The following is a 19,644-nucleotide window of genomic DNA, read 5'->3' on the forward strand; positions in this document are numbered from 1 at the left end:
AGAGGAGAAATTGATGCCTTCCAATCAGTTCGACCCACAGCTCATGCAGTCAACATGACAACGTTTCTTTGAAAACTTCCCCAATTTTCTCCCTTAGGACTATGGCTCTAAAGTGTATGTAAGTTGCTTTCAATAGTGTCTAAATGAGATTTGATGTAATAATTTATATTTTTGGTTTGTCTTAGACCAAGCTATATGACTTTTGAAAATGGTTGTCGTTCAAATTCACAGAGAAGACATTTCTCACCAAATAAAGCAACAATAAACATCATGTAATCTTGTACTTGATGACATCACAAAATTCAGGTTTAACTCTTTGGGATTGGGACAGCTGTTCTCGTTTATGAATACAAGTCTTTGGCACAAGGGGCATCTATCAATAAGAAGTCAAGTGTTCTTGGACAGTACTCTGAACCCCAAATTGTTCCAGTATGGTTAGTGTTAATTATATCTTTGGATTGTTTTAGACCATAAGAATAAGGTGTATGAATTCAGAAAATGGACGTGATTCCCTTTAGCGAGAATGGACATTCCTCACAGTAAAATGCAACAAAAACAACATATACCGTTATTACAAAAATGCAAGGTTTACAATACAGCCCCAGGCTATTACGTGCTCGAAACTCTCAGTTTTTGAACAAATGCTAATGCTTAAGTTCCTCTCTCTTTGAAAGCTCTTTGAAGTGGCTTAATACAAAAAAACGGCTATTGGTTATTTAGTCTCTGAAGTGAGCTCGTATTGGAGCTCGTATTGGAGGTGAAGCCGGGGTCGACTGGGGATAGAGCCAGCGGAAAGTCCGATGGCGAGCTTCCACAGAATATGGGTTGGAAAGGATTGAATATCCGTATGAGGCTGAGGCAGATTTCGGTTTAAGGCTTGGTGGAAGGAGGAATCGTAGGGGTCGGGCTTTCTGCGGTACCTGACTGGGCTGCCTGAGGGTAGCTGACAACTGCCTCTGTGGGAAGACTATAGCTATAGCTATAGGCGGGGGCGAAGACATGAGGCCAACTAGAGAAGAGTCTGGGATGGTGCCAGCTATCTGTCTTGCACTGCTGGGCTTGGCTTGGCTCCCCGCAGATGGAGAGTTAGTTAGAGGTACACACAAACAAAGACAGAGCTCTCCAACCCATCCCCAAGGGCACTGTCTGTTTATGTGCCGCAAAAAAAGGGGGAACATATTCAGAGGCTGAGGAAAAAAGATGGGTGATAGTGAAAGACAGAGAGGGGAGTAAAAAAAAAAAGAAGCATGAAAAAGGAAGCGTGAGAGACAGGGAGAGCTGTGCTAAAAAATGCTAATGAGAGAATAGAAATGGTAATGTAATGGTATAATTAGAATGAGAATAAAAGGGAATGAGTGGTTGAGGGTAAAACAGGTGAAGGAGAAGCTGGTTTCAAGGCAAGTGCTAGACAAAGATGGAGAGAGAGGGTGAGGGATGAGTCGCTGGAATGGAAGGATCAGTGAGCCGGGGGAATCAGAGAGTTTAGGATGCGCTTGTTTATGTTTGGGATGCACCCAGGGGTGCTGTTTAATGGCAGCCGGATTGGACATGGAGTCAGCCTGGTGCAAAATTTCAAGATGGAAGAGGCGCGAGCTAAAGTGAGGGAGGGGGAGTGCTCGCAGCATTACACAGTAATCAATTTGTGATGGCTGTGTGCATATGGTCCAAAGTTATTACCATTTGAGATGAGGCCTCCATCTTTATCCAGGGTCAGAATGAAAGCTGGAAAAGGGAGAGGGGGGGGGGTGGGGCAGATGCAGCAAAAAGGGAAACAGAAGCAAATGAGGACGGATGAAGTCATAGGAGTGAGATGAGAGGATTTAAATGTTCAAAGCATTCGGCTTTACTGCTACGATGCACCAGGAAAGCCGGTGTATGTGCGGATTTCATATGTCACATGAAGAGCTGTACTCTTCAAACCTTGACACAATCTCCCTCCGTTCTTCATTTCGCTCAAGTTGCGGCCCTCTCTACGTGTTATCTTAACTTTGCAACCTTTTTTTTCTCCCCCCTCCTCCTCCCCAACACCACATTTATGCTCATCCTCTCGCTGTCCATCTCGCGCCGACACGTGGCCAGGGGTGTCCATGCGTGGCATCCTTTAATAGGAAATGCATTATGGATGTCACATTTCTCTCCATCAGCACAACAAAGTCTTGCACGCCCCTCTGTTCCCGGTGATAATGAAAGTTAGAGCCATTCGTGAAAAAAAAAAAAAAGATGTCAGTGAAAAGGGGCCGAAATAAAAAAAAGACATCCCCTGCCAAAATCAAAGTGCATTTTAAGTTGGGCCGACCTTGCACTCCCTTTGTCTTCAGAGCTCGCCCCCTCCCAAACACATTAATGATGTCAGCTTCAAACTGGCAGGAATCCTTTTGTTCCTGGTCTGATTGAAGCTGACAAGTCAATTTAGTCAGTGTGTGTCTGTGTGGGGTGTGTGTGTGTGTGTGTGTGTGTGTGTGTGTGTGTGTGTGTGTGTGTGTGTGTGTGTGTGTGTGGAGTTGAGTGTGAGAAGGGAGCTGCAGATTAAGAGAGAGTAAAGAGGTGAGATATTCAGTATGTGTGTGTAACGTCCATTTAGCTGTCTTTTAATATGTGTTTGAGATGGGTTGATGCATGGTGGGGGGGGGGGCATGTCCAACTGTGACACGTCCCTTGAGGAAGGCTGTAGGCGTGTGGAGCGCCCGTCAGACCTGCTGACAAAATGAAGGGAACATCAACACCCTGAATTGACGACAGTACGCTGTAAGAGCGGAGGAGATTGGCAGAAGAAAGACACAGTGTAGTTCAGCTGGAGTTTACTGCTGACACACACACACACACACACACACACACACACACACACGCACACACAGATACACGTTATGGCCAGAAGTATTCGGACAACCATTTGTGTCATATTTGAATATATTTAAAAACTGTTGTCAGAAAGATGGAAGCATACTTTCATTTTTAGCACCCAAAATACAAACAAATACTGCTACTATTGCAATGCTGAAGGAATAGTTTGACATTTTACAAAATATAAGCATTCATTATAACAATGTTGCAGTTCAACCCAAAATATTGACATTCATATAGCACACCATGATGTGTACTAGCTCAGAAGTATATCCCAAAATGAACATACATCCCCAACCTTTTTGGAATTGACAACAAACAACCTTCCTTGAGTGAATGGATTTTTAACATACTGTATATTGCCCTGACATAGATATCCTATCTTATAGCTCTCCAGGGACTTCACCATCATCACAGGCTGATAATAAAATAAACTGTTGATATACAGATGCAAATAGCTCACTAAAAAATTGAAGAAATTACATTAAAAAAATACTTCAGAAATAAAAAAAATACATCGTTTTTTTATGCTTATTGTTGTTGTGAGAATCCAAACCAGTTGTTTTTGAAGGGGGTTATGATTTGCCGTGTTTATATTTCTTGGAGTGTGTACTGACTGACCAATTAGAAACAGAAAAGGGAAGAAGGTATATGCAAATAATAATGATTTAAAATCCTGAACCAGGCTAGCTTTCCCTCTGGCCTTTAAGTGGTATTGATAAACTTTATAAAAAAAAGCAAAAAAAGGGCGTAACTCGAAAAATATCCAACTATTCCCATAATGAAATTCTTCAATTTAAATTGAAATGGGAGAGAGAAAGCACACAGTTTTGGGTTGTGTCTTCTGACTTCCTACAGCGTGGAATAATTTAAAAAATCTGCATTAACTTTATTATCTGGGTTACAACACGAGTCCTATAATGAGATACTAATTAATTGGCCACTTTTTCATTAGTTTTATCGGTTGCAGATTTACTCTAGGCTTTTGTCTATCTTTTTGCTTTTCCCTTTCATTACTCAACTTTTGGGATTGACACATTGGCATGTAGCAGACAGCCTCCTGGTTTTACATGACTGCCCTTTTTAATACATCGTCCTGCGAGCTGAAAATGGTTTTAAGGCAACTGCAAACATCAGTCCAATGAAAGGCTTCATCACTCATTATGGTAGATAACTTTCCCTGCTAGAATGCAAATATCTGTGTAATTGCCCCGGCCTGAGTAAGCACTTGACTCTGATTGGCCGCGGGATGTCAATTTTTTTTTTCTTTTTTTGACAACTCCCTTAACTGTCTGATCACATCGCTAAATTAATACACTAGAAAGGTTTGAGTGTTCCATTTCCGCCCAACACTGCAGATAATGGTTTGAAGAAAATGGGTTTTCAAATTGCCTCAAACATTTATAGTTCCCGTGTTAGCAATCAGCCCTTTTAAAGTAGTAGTGCTGAAACACATGGGGATGTAATCCCTCTGCATCAAGATTAGCCCACATCTGTCGAGCTGACCGGGCTGTGACATTGTGTTATTGCTAAGTGCAAATAAGCAGAACAACAGGACTCAAAGACATAAAACCGCTTTAAAATATACCTAAAAGACACAAAAACATTCTTTTGTGTTCATTTTTATTTGGTATTATCCTCCTTTTCTGATCAGCAGGCTGATATTTGATGAATATTTCAAAGCAGGATGTTGCTAAATGAATATTAAAACCCTGCGATCTGATCTAACACTAAATGGAGACAAAAGTAATTCGAACAGAAATGCAAAGGCCTTCCTCGCTAATTGTCAACACACATGAATCTATTTACACTTGACAGCTTGTGCCTCTTGAATTCAATTTGAGCACACTCATTTCTCAACCCAAAGCTTCGTCCAAATATTAATTCCTTTGTTCTTGTGTACAGAAATGCATTTTTCATCAGTCGAATTGTCCAAGATGGATGGCAGACCTGCCAAAAACTTGCTAGTTTTTGCTTCTCAAAATCAAATTTACTCCTCTTTCACAACTTTTTAAATTGAAAACAGTTGGGATTTGGACTGTTTGTTGTTGGGCAGACTCTGAAGAATTGCAAAAAGCTCAGAGGGTTCTGATACTTATTTTTTTGCGACAAAATCACAAATATAAGAGTGAATGAGGGACAAGCAAAACAAAATGTTCCCTGCCTTGAATAAAAGTTTGACAGAAAGTAAAAGAGTACAGCAGATGCCTGCCAGGTCTGTACTTACCAACAATAAATGAGGCATATTGCCCCAAAATAGATTGCTGCCATTAGACCTTCAAATAAAGTCATTTAGAATAAATTTCTCATAGCTGTTGCCCTTGCCTTGGAATAAGACAAGCATGAATGTTACCTTAAACATAAATGTTACGGGGCGGCCATAAACAAGGTAGTTCGGGGGCCTGGGGGACCGCACAATGTCATAGAGGGCCCTCATATCTTTTATAAACACGGCCCATTATTTTTATAATGATGTGCCAAAGTTTTGCAGTGGAGTTTGGCCAAGCTGTGTTCAAGTAAGTGTTGCACAAGGTTAGAAAGGGCGTTGAGACAAAGGCTGGGAGAGTGGAGTGAGGAACTGACCTTACGGTTTAATGAGCAAGCATACGGCGCGGACAAAGACAAAGAGAGCGGCGAGAAGATGGGAAGACAGAGAGGCTCGTCGGCGAGCAAAGACATTGCACAGAATATTAGAGTCATCCTCCCAAAACCTTTCGGCGAGCTTAAGCTGGAATAGGGATTTTAGTTTAAACTAGCACAAATTTGATACGTTTTAGGGCGATGTAATATCATATTGATGAACTGATGGAATCTGGTGAAATAGCAACAGGTGTTACCCAGAATTAGATTTCAGATGGGATTCAGGATTTCTCTACTTTCTGATGAAATCCTGACATGTATTAGGCAACCTGGATGGTTAATTAGATAGTGAGGGAATTAAAGATGTTTCTTGAAAGCTGCCTTACCCAAAAGTGTCAGACAAGAGCATTTAAGCAATGCTTAATGTTTCTCCGCTTTTTTTAGTTTTTCAGTTTGAAGACACAAATCTGCTTTTGGCAGCTCTGCAGCCGTGGTAACCTCAGCGGAATCAGGAGAGTACAATACCCTGAGAGATAGAGACGTCTGCAGATGTTACAACACAGCCACACATATGGACATGAACAAAAGCAGCATCTTAGTGTCTCATCTAACTTCCCCGATGTGTTGTGTGTGTGCGTGATAGCAGCGGTCTAAGTGGCAACACCAGCTACACAGCGGTGTACTCTAACTTCCCTCTTGCCTTCCCAAGGCCCTGGGGGTTTTGCAGGAATGGATTTGTCTATTAGCTCGTAAAGAACATTGCTCAGTGCCATATCGATCATCCGAGCTGTAACGTTTAGGGTCTTTAAGTTGTAGAGTTGATCTAGTGGTACACGGACTCCCCTGGCTATTTTACCAGAGTGAGAGATGATCAACTTAACCCTGGTGCCGCACTTGGCCAGAGGAAACGCTATAAACACGTCCGCCGGAGCCAGAAACCGTTTTTATTGAACCGCCCGTTCAGCCAATCGAGGAGAGGCTACCATGAATCCGCCATGTGCCTTGTTGTAGCAACAGGGCAATGGTGTAGATTTCCTATCTTTAATAGCCGTCTCATCACATAGTTAGCCATGCGGGCTCGTGTTCATGACAAGCTGTCAGAATGTTGGACCCCACCCTGTTGTACTAATGATGGACCTTTACAGCTCACTGATCCACAGGAAGACCTACTGGACTGTGCTGCGGGTTGATGGGGGTATACGTGTGTGTGTGTGTGTGTGTGTGTGTGTGTGTGTGTGTGTGTGTGTGTGTGTGTGTGTGTGTGTGTGTGTGTGTGTGTGTGTGTGTGTGTGTGTGTGTGTGTGTGTGTGTGTGTGTGTGTGTGTGTGTGTGTGTGTGTGTGTGTGTGTGTGTGTGTGTGTGTGTGTGTGTGTGTGTGTGTGTGTGTGTGTGTGTGTGTGTGAGAGAGAGATAATTCTCTGTTACGTCTCTCTCTCTCTCTGGGAATGCTAAACGCCCCTCCTTTATCCTCATCTCGCTGCCATGGCAACAGTCATCAAATCAGAAACATCAGCCGTGGCTTTCAACTCGCGTTGTCCACCGGCTGCCTAGAGGCTGTCTGTATACATAAACTGTGTGATGGAAACATCACAGGGTCCAACCGCTACGTGCCATTTTAATAAGCGGCCACATGCTGCACACAACTCCACCATCACCTACACTGCAGAGGAGGTGAGAGGAGAGCATATTTTTTTAACAAACAGTTGAATAGGCTGGCTTAAAACTGTTTTTTAGCTCCAAGCGCTGTTTGAGTATTAAAATGAGAGGAGAGCATGGTGAGTGGCACATGAATAAGCTCACAGCAGAAAGGAACAATAGCCCTGAGAGTGTACCGAGAGATTAGTGCAAATCAGAGTGTTCTGCACTGGGGGAAAGAAGCTGAGAGGGGGCGGAGGACACAGAGGTGCCTGTGCTGTATGGACACACACACACTCAGATGCCCACACATGCGCCTGCTGTTTTGTGTTCTCTGTTTGTGAAGGGTCAGTGGGGTATATTATTTTGAAGGGGTGGCAGAAACAACACAATTTGATTGACAAGGACATGGTTGCTATGATGGGAGGAGGAAATCGCATTTATTCAAAATCGGAATATTCTCTTAGTATGTTCACCTGAGAGGTCTGAAACAGGCTGAGAGAAAATACATCCGCTACTATGATAAAGGCACCTAGAACACCCAAATGAACAATTATGTAGGAAGAGAAAAGTAAGCAAATCAGGGGCTTTCTATTCCGCACAATACCATCCTCTGTGTGGATGAATGGGACCTGTCGCATAGCAGGCTTCTGCTTAGCGAAAAAGAGGTTGTCTGAATAGCAAACCTACAGGTTCATTGTTATTCTAATAATCAGAATTGTCATCTGAGCCTGCATGGGGATTTTTAATGCGTTTGCCAAGAGGAAGTCAGCGATCGTAATGGCAGCTTCATGGTTTCCCTGCCATTAACAGTTGCTGCCATTTTAGTTTAACTGCTTGTAGTAATAGCTGCTCCTCCGACGCAGCCGTCGTGAAACTGCCAGGGATACTTCTGCCACGGCTGCATCGGTGCCAGTGTTAAAGGCTGCCTTCACAGCCGTGGTGCCAGTAGTAAAGGCTGTTGTTACATGGCATGGTGCCCTGAGCCTGTCAGACCTCCAGGGTGTGTACACCACCTGTCATTATCAGCTCTCAGACCTGGCAGTCGTGGACAGCTAATGGTCCACTGGGTCTCACCCAACAATCTGCTGACCAGTTCGAGTGCTGCTGGTGGGACGGCTGGACACCTGCGGGAACACATGCCTGTGTGTGCGCAAACACATGTACGTGAACACACAGAGTGCTGCGTGGTGTACAGACTTCTGCACTGTACAAGCTGTTTGCATTTATATTAAATAATTATGTAGGAGTCTCTTAAACCTGAATTATTTAAAATAGCCAGCAAGGGGTATGACTCCACTGGTTGCAAAAAGACAATAGATTTAATATAGTTTATGGATTAAAAGATTATCATGTTAGACCGATGTATAGAAGTCTATACAAAAATCACCCTATTTGTAACCTAATTTATTGCCTCCAGGGTCTCACTAGTTAAAAAACGTATTTTGAACAGCATTATGTTCTTTTTTTAATTATGATAATTATGATTAAATATAGGATAAAGCAGGGTTTGCTTTATCAAATTATGGCATAACTGTTTTCATTGTCTGATTTTAAAGACTGCATTTAAGTAAAGGGATGTAGATTTATGAAAACCACACTGTTTTATGATTGGACTTTACCCTCTCTATATTTACATCACTAACTTGTTAAAGCACCAATGGTCAGCCACACAATATAGGATATAGATAGCAAGACATTTGTTTAAAAATATTGTAAGTGTTTGAGTTTCTCCATACCGCACCACCCTTTGTTAGGGCGTGGCTAGTTAGTGATTGACAGGTCACTACCACATGGTGTTGGCCAGTTTTGGTGTTGTATTTAACCCTTTCAGTTTGTTTGCAGTTCATGAAAAGTCCTTGTACCATTTTGGATGGCTAAAAATGTCTGCACAGTTGTATTTAGCTTCACCCAACAGCCAAAATGGCAAAAAAACAAAGTCTTCAAAACTGTTGTCCACTGTGACGTGTGGGTTATAGCATAAAGCAACAATAAAAAAAACAACTGTGATATACACTATGTTGCTTTTCTTCTCATTCACTTTGTCCTGGGATGAACTTATTCTACTCGTGAGAATTATCTGTGTGATTCATAGAAATGGAATGCAACCTCTGTCACAGACAGCTTTAATTGAAAAAGCCACATTAGGACATTGAAAAGCCATTAATTGTTATGGTTAATTAAGGTAAACATTAAATGAAGAGAGTTTTAATTGGTTTCTTTTGATGAGGGTAGGGATCTGGGGTGACCAGAATCTGCATATGTAAATAACTAAAAACTCCTCTAGGCCTTGGCTCGTCTATAGAGTCCTCTCTGTGTTTCTGTCGCTCTGTTTATTTTCCTCTGATTCTGCCACTGTCACCCTATGCATACATGCACACAAACACACCACTGACTCACACACCTTGGCCCAGCTGTCGCCAATACAAATTGGATGCTTTTGTCAAGTGACATTGATGTGATGCTAAATTCTAAACTGGTGTTCCCTGAAGAGATACATTTGTAAAGATGAAACCTGACAGGTTGGCTCAAGACATCACCTTCATATTTACAATACATGGAATTATCCTATGGCCGTCAACATTCAAGAAGGCTGCGTTTACTGTATAAATAGCATTTGAGGAGGATGTTGGTTTTTATGATGAGCAGCGATGGGTACATTGTTGGACTGACCACTTTCAAGATTCATTTATATAATGTCACACTGCAGCAGAGACTGCGATGTGCGCATGAAACATATCACAAACATAAGAGTCTTATTCCTATTTCATTCATGTCCTCTAAACATCTGCAACCTGTGCCAGAGGAGAGGGTGTTAATAGCGCACCCAATCACTTAGCTAGATAGATCACCCAACACCACATAGATAATCATGCTGCTAAATAAATAGCTTCTTAAAATGCCTCTGAATGCCGCTAAAAGCATGAGCATTTTTATGGGTGACTCGGGACAAGAGAGTGGTGGTGTCAGGGGGAGGGGGTGGTACTGAATTTGCATTTTGGTGTCTGTGGTTGGAAGTGTGTGTGTGTGTGTGTGTGTGTGTGTGTGTGTGTGTGTGTGTGTGTGTGTGTGTGTGTGTGTGTGTGTGTGTGTGTGTGTGTGTGTGTGTGTGTGTGTGTGTGTGTGTGTGTGTGTGTGTGTGTGGATGAAGCGAGCAGACAATTGGACGGCTGCTCGGTCACTCGGTCACCCTGCTGCAGTAGAAAAAGCTTCTCATGGCCAATGCAGGAGTCTTGCCAGTGTTTCACAAAAACTGAATGCGTAACGGTTTCCAAACAGATGCTCGATGCCATTTCCAGATAGTGTCTACGTGCGTGTGGTGCATATGCGATGGACAGGAGTTTATATGTGAATGGATGTGCACAGCCTGTGTGTGTCCCTGTGCTTCCAAGTAAGCGTGCACTCTGTATGCATGTCTGTATATGAGTGTATTTTGTTCCAAACAGATGTTTTTTCCCAATGTGTGTGTAGGCTACAAGCTGAATCAGATCGATACCGGCCGGTGCAGTGAATCTGGCCAATGTGGATAATATTCAGCGCACGCTGTGGCCAATACTACACACACACACACACACACACACACACACACACACACACACACACACACACACACACACACACACACACACAACATTAAAGAGACAAGGTAGAGCAAAAAGCTAAAAAAAAGCACTTGCAGGCAAACCTTTACAACTTAAAAACGGACTCCTTGGATTAAGTGCAAACAGTGAATGATTACAAAATAAATCATCATGATTGCAAGTGGTGCCGTTAAAAAGAAATTGTAAGCAATCATTAAAAAAAGAAAGCAGCAATGAGCATAATCAAAATCAAGTTAATAAAAAAGGTGGTGGAAGTGCAGTAGATCGCGAATGAATGGACTTAATATCACTCAAGGGGCGGGCCTGTGTTTATGTACTGTAGCTTCTGTAATAGCCTTCTTTTAAGTAATGCTGCACTTTTGCTTTAGAGGAAAAACCTTAGTAGATCCATCAAGCTTTCATTCATGTATGAAACGTAATTGTTTATATAATAATAACGGTGGCAGATTTATGATCAAAATTGTAAGTATTTTTCGAAATATTGGTAGACACCTCCAGGGATCTGAGGTTTCTTAAAATGAAATGGTCCCTGCTGGCGTTGTACTGTTTGATCATGCTTAAACATACTGTCCAGATCATGATTTACATGAAAAGCGTTTTGTCATAACTTCAGTTTTGATTTAATTCCATATGAATAAATTGACCTGACTTGCCTTGAGGCTAACCGTTGATTTTTCTCACGGAAATGCAAACTGTCATAAATGTTATCATATGTAGCTAACGTTAGCACCCAGAGTTGGTTTGAAACCCTGTCACCGGCTGACTTTGACTTCCTTGTTTTGAAAACCCTTACTCTCAAATACATACTTGATGTCCACATGACATCATGGTTAGGGATTGAAGCTGAAGCTAATGTTGAAGCTTAAGCTACATAGCCGAGGCAAAACATTTAGAATCCTCACCAGTTGATGAATAATGTAGAATTGGTTTTGTGTTGCAGTCTAGAGCTAGTTACTCCTACCTATATGACAGAAATGATTTTGTTCTGCTTCCATACTTGGCGAGGTAAGACAGAGGCTAGATGAATGTGTATTTGTTGATACATTCAAACAGCATATACACATTTGAATGTTAAAAACTATGTGAATACCAATGTGTTTTGTGAACATTTTAGCTATCTTGGTTAATACGTTAACTCACATTTGAACTTCCAAGTCAGGTCAGGTCAATTTTATTCATAAAGTCCAATATTACAAATCTCAAATTTACTCAACCCTTGTGTGGTGTTCATATTGTTGTTACTCAGCCAGTGTTTGTGGGTCTGGTGGACCCGTAGCATTTTGTGGTTTTTAATGCCTCACAATCAAGCACTTTTATGTTAAAATACTCAACAGATGTTTACTTAATCCCAATAACAAGCAGTATAAACAGTATATATGGTTAATATTTGCCCTTTACCTTTGTTAGATCACATTTATAACTTATTATTTAAAACGTAATAAAGAAAATCAATTAAAATCAAGATATGAGTGGAAACAAATTTACAAGTGAAGCAAGGTTTTTCAAAACAATTGACTTTTATTTCTTTGAACTCAAGAAATTTAACCCATTCAGGTGCACAACACAAGCTGAACACATGAACACATAGAGTAAACATATCAGTCAAGACAACACATCAGCCCCATTGAACACATGGCCTTTAGCCACTAGCCTATACAACACATGAGGGGCAGAGTTTTACTGTGTGTGTGTTGCAGATATACCTTATGCACTTGATGCATGTATATTGTGTTTTTCTGTCCATCCTGGGTCCGCACACTTCGCACCGCTTCTTCTTGTTGCTGGTGTTCACAACCTAGAATAATGAAAAGATCAGGAACATCTCTCTCTCTCTCACAAGACATGAGTGCCAGACATGTACTGCAACAGCATCACACACTTACTTCAGCTTATGCAGATTGTGGTTCTGTAGGTTGGGTGGATAGGGCACCAGCATTCTCCTCCTGAATCCTCCTCACGATGGCTGCAGAGGCTGGGGTTCTGGGGACATGTTGTCTTTCCTCGATTTGTGGTCTCACCAATGCCTTTCCCAGATCCTCAAGAAAGAGGCGTCTCTTCTGGAGCTTCCCTCTGTTCCACTCTGGGTTCAGTGCCATCCAAATGACAAAGGCGTTGTTTGCTGAGATGTCCAACATGTCAAAGAATATCACCAGTGGCCAGCGTAGAGTCCTCCGTTTGCAGCTGTAGGCCGTCACCAGCTTGTCCATGTTGTCTACCCCTCCTATTGTGGCATTATAATCCACGATGATCTCTGGTTTGTGATGTTCCTGGTCACAGATTCTTCCATCCCCGTGCAGTGTACTCATGAGTACCACATTCCTGCCTTTCTTTGGCACATAGGATACCAGGGATGTGTCAGCCGTGTAGGCAAACTTGGAAGACTTGACAGGCCTGTTCTTTGAAGTCAGCAGTTGAGGTGGGAGCTCTGACTTGTTTTTCCGTATTGTTCCCACCATGGTCAGCTTCCTCTTTAGGAGCTCCTGTCCCAGCTTGTGCGAGGTAAAAAAATTGTCGCATGTGATGTTGTGTCCACTGAGTCCCTGAGACATGTCCAGGACAACTCTCATTCCTTGGTTTTTCTCGGGGCTCCTCCATCAGCTTTCCCTGTGTAGACTTGTAAGTTCCAAGCATATGAGGAAGTGGCATCACAGGCAGCCCAGATCTTTATACCATACTTTGCAGGTTTAGATGGTATATACTGCCGAAAGGGGCAGCGGCCCCTAAATGGCATCAGCTGTTCATCAATGGTGACATTTGGCCCAGGGTTGTACAGCAGGGGGGGGCAGCACACCCACTTGTCCCACACTGTCCTGATGGCAGCTAGTTTGTCTCTCTGCCGTCGAGCTGGTCTGTCATCTCGGTTGTCAAAGCGGATAATCCTGGAAATTATGTGAAAGTTTTCCAGAGACATTGTTGCACGGAAAATTTCTCGGCCAGTTTCTGCATCCCACAGGGATTCTGCGGATTCCCCTTTGGACCTGAAAACTCCAGCAAGGATAAGAACCCCGAAGTAGGCATGTAAATGGGTTTGGTCCATTTCCTTCCACCTCTCTCCAAAAACACATCTTCCTTCTAAATTAGTGCAGTCAAGAATAATTTTCTGGATGGAATCTGTGAAAAGCTCAAAAGAAGACTTGATGTCCTGTGTGTGAGTAACTGCCATCCGTGTTGGCCCTGGTTGCATCCTTATCACATTGGCAGCCTTGCGGGGTGGCTCTTTTCTTGGGCGAGAAGACCATTCAATTTCTGAATTTTTTGACATCCATATTTCCTCACTTGCTCCATGCTGACTGTCTTGTTCTGGTCCTGGGGCTGGCTGCTGAAGGCTTGGTCCTGGCGCTGGCTGCTGACAGCTTGGTCCTGTGGCTGGCTGCTGACGGCCTGGTCCTGTGGCTGGCTGCTGACGGCCTGGTCCTGTGGCTGGCTGCTGACGGCCTGGTCCTGGGGCTGGCTTCTGACGGCCTCGTCCTGTGGCTGGCTGCTCACGGCCTGGTCCTGTGGCCGGCTGCTGACGGCCTGGTCCTGTGGCTCGTCTTCGTTTTGGAACTGGCTGATGCTCAATCTCATCATCTTCTTCAGAGTCACTGTCAGACTCTGAATTTTCAGAAATGTGATCCTCAAATTCTGAAACCTCTTCTTCTGAATCCTCTGCCTCTACATCATCATCAAAAACTTCTCTCTCTTCCAAAATCATTTCCAGGGCCCTCCTTTTGGCCATCTTGATCGGTTGGGATAAGAAACCACACTGGCAAAGCTATATTTATAGTGTCCCGCATCCAATTTGTAGCAGATAGAGTGTGAGAAAATAAAGATTCTCGCAAGAAAGAGGGTCAAATGTGCGGGAAAACAAGAGAAGACAGTGTTGATGCTTGAATTTTGCAACGATATTGCAACCTTGTGTGGGAACCCTAACATTTACAGTCACTCTCTCTCTCTCTCTCTGTCACTCTCTCTCACTCACACACACACACACACACACACACACACACACACACACACACACACACACACACACACACACACACACACACACAGGTACACAGAACATCAATTTCCACACTTCTATTAGCCCTGGGTCCAGTGGACCCGGAGATCTTATGTAATAGAAATGTGTAGGGGGGGTGTACGGTGTGTGGTCATTAAAAATGTATTCTGATATACAGTATGTTCTTCACAGAAAATGAGCCAAAGCCAGTGAGTCTGAGTTTGAAAAATTAATTAATTGTATAATTTTTCTTTTAATAAAAAATGAAAACGGGTCCCACAGACCCGAACACCACACAAGGGTTAAGGGGATTTTACAATCTGTACAGCATACTACCCAGTCCTTGTCTACCCTCGCTTTGCATAAGGAAAATCTCCCAACCCAAAAGAGTGAAAAGGAAGCTGAGGAGTTATTGCTCTTCCTGGAAGGACAGCTGGTAATAGATGTTGTGTGACAAGACCGATATAGTAGGATTACAATATAGAAAAGCTACACTATATGACAAATTCTACATTGAATGTGAGCGTTCATAAAAGATGAATTTAGGAGGATGTCAAGTACATACTGACCAGGAGTGAGCTTTAACATTCGCTTAAATCCATTGGTACTGTAGTAATTGGTAGGTAAGTTATGCTGCTATAGTAGGAAGTTAGATAGCAAAACATGCTAACGTTTGAAGCTGATGAGACACACTATTTAAATCTTTCTTTATCCTTTTTCCTTCTGTTTTTGGTTTCAGAACAGCCAACAAAAGGCCTGACATTACTGAGTATCACTTTAAATACAGCTTCATGCCTGACCGGAATAGATACTGATGCTAAACTTTGACACTCTCTTCTGTGGCAGAGGTTAAGCGAATAGTCCTCGTTTAATTTAATTAGCTCATTTTGAGTAAAAATAATAGGCAGCATACACGCTGATGCATGAAGGTGAGCAACACTCAACTGACACTGTTATCCCATTCCCCTTTTGTCCATCTGGAGCCTCGGGGTACATTACAATATCCTCAAGGATCTACAGATCGGTAGCTGTTAGACCGAGTGGATATGCTCCACCAATACTTAAGGTCTCCCTTTCTCCCAGGAGGAGCTGGTGTTATATTCAAGGTACATTCATACATTGTTTTTCTTTCTGCAGTGGAATAGAAGAAATGACTGCAGCTCTGCCTCAGCAAGGGACGATCCCTGTAAGATTTTGAGTCTGCCCTGTGAGATTTGTTGAGTGATGATCACCTAAGGGAAGCGTGGGCCCTGCCCCCTCGTAGCCGAGAGCTACAGAGAGATAATCGGTTATAAGGTTGGCAATAGGTAGATGCGGTTCTTCTTTTTCAAGTCTTTTTGGGTCAGCAACGGAGATGGGTCAGCACACCAACAGAGTGGAGGAAACAGAGGCAGAAAGAATGAACGAGAGATATATCGCATATGTCTGTCCTTGCCACCGGTTGCCCTCAGTCAAATCCTCACCATTATGCTTTCACGCCTGATTTATGTGAAGTGGCTGATGTAGCAGTATCTTTTCTTTCTGCTTCACAAGGCAGGAAACAGAGGGGTTGCAACAACTATAAACTATAAGAAATGTTGGAGCTGTATTTCAAAATGCTATCCAAATAGCATCTCATTATCAATCTTCTTGGTTTGGACTTACTGCATTCAGTTATTTTACTCATAGCCCTGGGCAATGCTACTCATTCTTCCTGTGGTGTGATCTTGAGTGGGCCGGGCTTATGCAAGAGTTATTTACATTTTAACCGTCTTATCTGAATAGATATCCCCTGATATCTCAGGCAGAGGGAGATAAAGAATTAGCGAGGGGCGGGGGCTAGCGGGAGAGAAGTGTGATATATCAAACGTATATCTTCATTTGTGTGCTACATTAGTGGATTGAATGCAGGATGATCTATGATGGATGGTAATGTTTGGCCAGAGGCAGAGCAGGAAGACGAGGAGAGAGAGAGATATCTATAGATTAATGTACTTATGACCAATGTGTGGCCATAAGAGGCAACTCTGTGTGGGAAGGTTTATCACATTGTGAGGTTATGATTGCGTGGATGTAACAGTTTCTAATTGCTGCTGAAATAAACACGCCTGGTTGGTGTTGCTGCAATCATCGCTTAATACTTTAATGACATGACATGATGGCTTCGGAGATCAAAACCTCTCCAGCTGAGATTGCTGCTCCCGCTAATTTTACTTCTGCAAGCACTGAGTGGCTTTACACTCCACCGCAGTGTACACTGCAATTTTAGAGCTTATTTTTTCGGGTATTGACTGGGAGCGGCCGGAGTGACGAGTTACAGTTTTTACCTTTAGTTTCTAACATCCGACATCATGTGTGCACATAGCTTTTGTTCATTTGTCAAGCCTCTCTTTCTTCTGTCCATCCATTTCTCAACACCTCCCGGTATCATCAGCCACAGACTCTAACCACCCGCGGTGAATGTGAATTAACAGACGGCATGCTGCTCACAGCACCTTGCTTGCCACTGAAACAGATTCATCACAAGGACCTAGATACTGCCTTCTCCCACTAATACACACACACACCCACACACACTTTTTCACCCTAGAATAGCACCTCACATATCATACATCCATGGTGTAACACTCTTCACACTTACACTCTGTACTTTGTGATCAGGGGAACAATAACAACGGCTACAGATTTCTCTTCTTGGCTTTCTATAAGATGCTACATTGCTTTTAAGACTCACAGGTTTGCGAGTCAGCCGCTATATTTCTCCTTTCCTTTTTCTTGAAAACCCCTTATCCATACTTAAAATTCATCCCTGTTCCATTTCCTCAATTGAAACATTTATATATGAGTGGGAGATGCTAGAAAATCCATGTCCATCAGAAGTTGAAAGGAAGAGTGAGGCAGGTTTGCCCACAGGTCAAAGGTACATTGTGGGATATTGACTAGTCCCCGTTGCAGCAGTGGTCGCGCTGAGAAAACACATCTACACGAGTATTATTGACAGAGGCGGTTCAACCCAGCACCTCAGTAAAGTGGAAAGATACTTTATTATCCTTGTAGCGGAAATTCGTTATTGCAGTCAATACATGAAAACAGCAAACACTCTGATGGAGATTTACAGGAAGCATTCATGTTGGTATCACAAACAACACATTTAACAGGTGAACTGTAATTGGCTCTCAAGAGCCTTGATACATTCCTTCTGACCTGCCAGAGAGGCATTTCTGATTAAAGGTTAAAATGGCATTTTCCGCCTAATTAAATCATCCAGAAGGGATTTTGCTCCATCAAAAGATTTTTTCCCCCACTATTGATTAATTTGCCAATTATTTTTCTCAATTATAGATAAATCTTTTGGTCAAGAAAATACAGGAAAAAAATGTCTCAAAGGTCCACCCTAGCACCCATGTTCAAAAAAAGAAAGACAGACATACTTTTATTATAACTGAAAAAATCCAGTTCTTCACTGTCTTTATATTTTACATTACACACAAAGAAAAAAACATATAGCTCAGAGCAAAGTGGCTGCGAGTGTTCTGGCACCAGGGATCCACGGGGGGGTTGGTAGTGTCCAGGAGGTGAAATGGCACCTTTTCAACTACGAGTCAACTCTCCATATTTGGTCCGACCAGGACTTAAACTGGCTGCCCTTCGGTTCCCAAGCAAAGTCCCAACAGACTGAGGCATTCGTGCTTGTAAAGAAAAAAATATTTGAGAGGCCATGTTGCATAAAATAATTACTTTAACAAATAGCAAATAAAGTGTAGTATTAGTAGTCAACTATTTCATACCGTATAGCAGCTTATCAATGTGATGCATGAGGATTCATTGAGTTTTTCTACATTTCATTTTGCTGAAGTGTGTTGACTGCTACCTTTAAGAGTGTGTACAGCTCAGATTCCCGAATGTGCTACTGCTGACCAGCCACCTTTAAACAAGTTATGTATAAATAGATTTTTAATTGTGTCGCCTACAGAAATCAATAGTAACTAGGATAAAGTGCCACGCTGTATGTGGCGGTACTGGGGGATCATGCAATTTCCCATAAATGCTGCTAAGGATTCTGGCTTGGCTGAACACACCATCCAACTACAGTGGATGGTGTTTGTTGGTGGGAAGCCAGTGTGGGATTGTGGTCTCGTCAGCAACTATTGGATGTTGGGTCACCTGTGTTCTGGTGGTAGGAGTCTGGAAGGGATGCTTTTCTTGCTGCCTTTTAAAAAAAATAACAGTACATAGGAGCTGGAGTATAGAGAAAGTCCAAACAGTATCACACTGTTTTCTCCATTTTGTGACACATTTTCTGAAAAGTTTATTTCAGTCTCTTGGGTACACAATTGTACATTTGAAGGTACAAAAATGACTTACATGAAATAGTACTGTGGTGTAACTGTATAGGGTATTGCCCCAGGGAAAAGCTTTTGTTTTCTGGTTCTTTTTTCTCTGACTGAAGAGAAGTTATGGAAAGAAATGAGGGAAAAACTGAGGCTGTGGATCAATGTTGGTCAAAGCATAGACCAATCCTTGGAGGTAACTCGTTGTCCACAGCAGAAAATACCTTATAAATAGAGTCTTGAAAAGTTTAATTGGGAAATATGAACTCATATATAAGAGATACAAATTATGGCTCCACTTAAGGTAAGAATACTTTATTCTTGACTGTCTTAATTAAAGTGTAAAAGAGTGCAGATGAAAGGAGAACCACAAAGGGCATTTATAGTTCAGCCAAATCAAGCATTAACCAAAAGACTCATTCTCTGGATCATTTAAATCTTAATGCTTCTATAAATCCCCCAAAATAATTTAAGTCTAGTTTAACTGTCCAGCCGATGTCTCAGTCTGAAGTCTTCCCCAATAGAGCGTGTCAGGAACATGGTGATACAGCTATAGTTTTCACTCTGGGTTTGATTTGGATATATTGATGATGAAATCTGAGAGTTAAAAAAAAAAGTAACTGTCTAAAATCTCCTAGTTGTTAGCTCCACATTCCAACATATAGGTTTAACAAGAGCAACAATTGTTATT

The 19,644-nt window shown here is 42.3% G+C and overlaps 1 protein-coding gene across 1 annotated transcript in view; it reads left to right on the forward strand.

Annotated features, from left to right (window-relative positions):
- Positions 1–19,644, forward strand: part of tenm1 (teneurin transmembrane protein 1) — a 199,075-nt gene that overhangs the window by 18,472 nt on the left and 160,959 nt on the right. The window lies entirely within an intron of this gene.

The sequence above is a fragment of the Eleginops maclovinus genome, chromosome 23, assembly GCF_036324505.1.
Source record: "Eleginops maclovinus isolate JMC-PN-2008 ecotype Puerto Natales chromosome 23, JC_Emac_rtc_rv5, whole genome shotgun sequence".
Classification (NCBI taxonomy): Eukaryota; Metazoa; Chordata; class Actinopteri; order Perciformes; family Eleginopidae; genus Eleginops; species Eleginops maclovinus.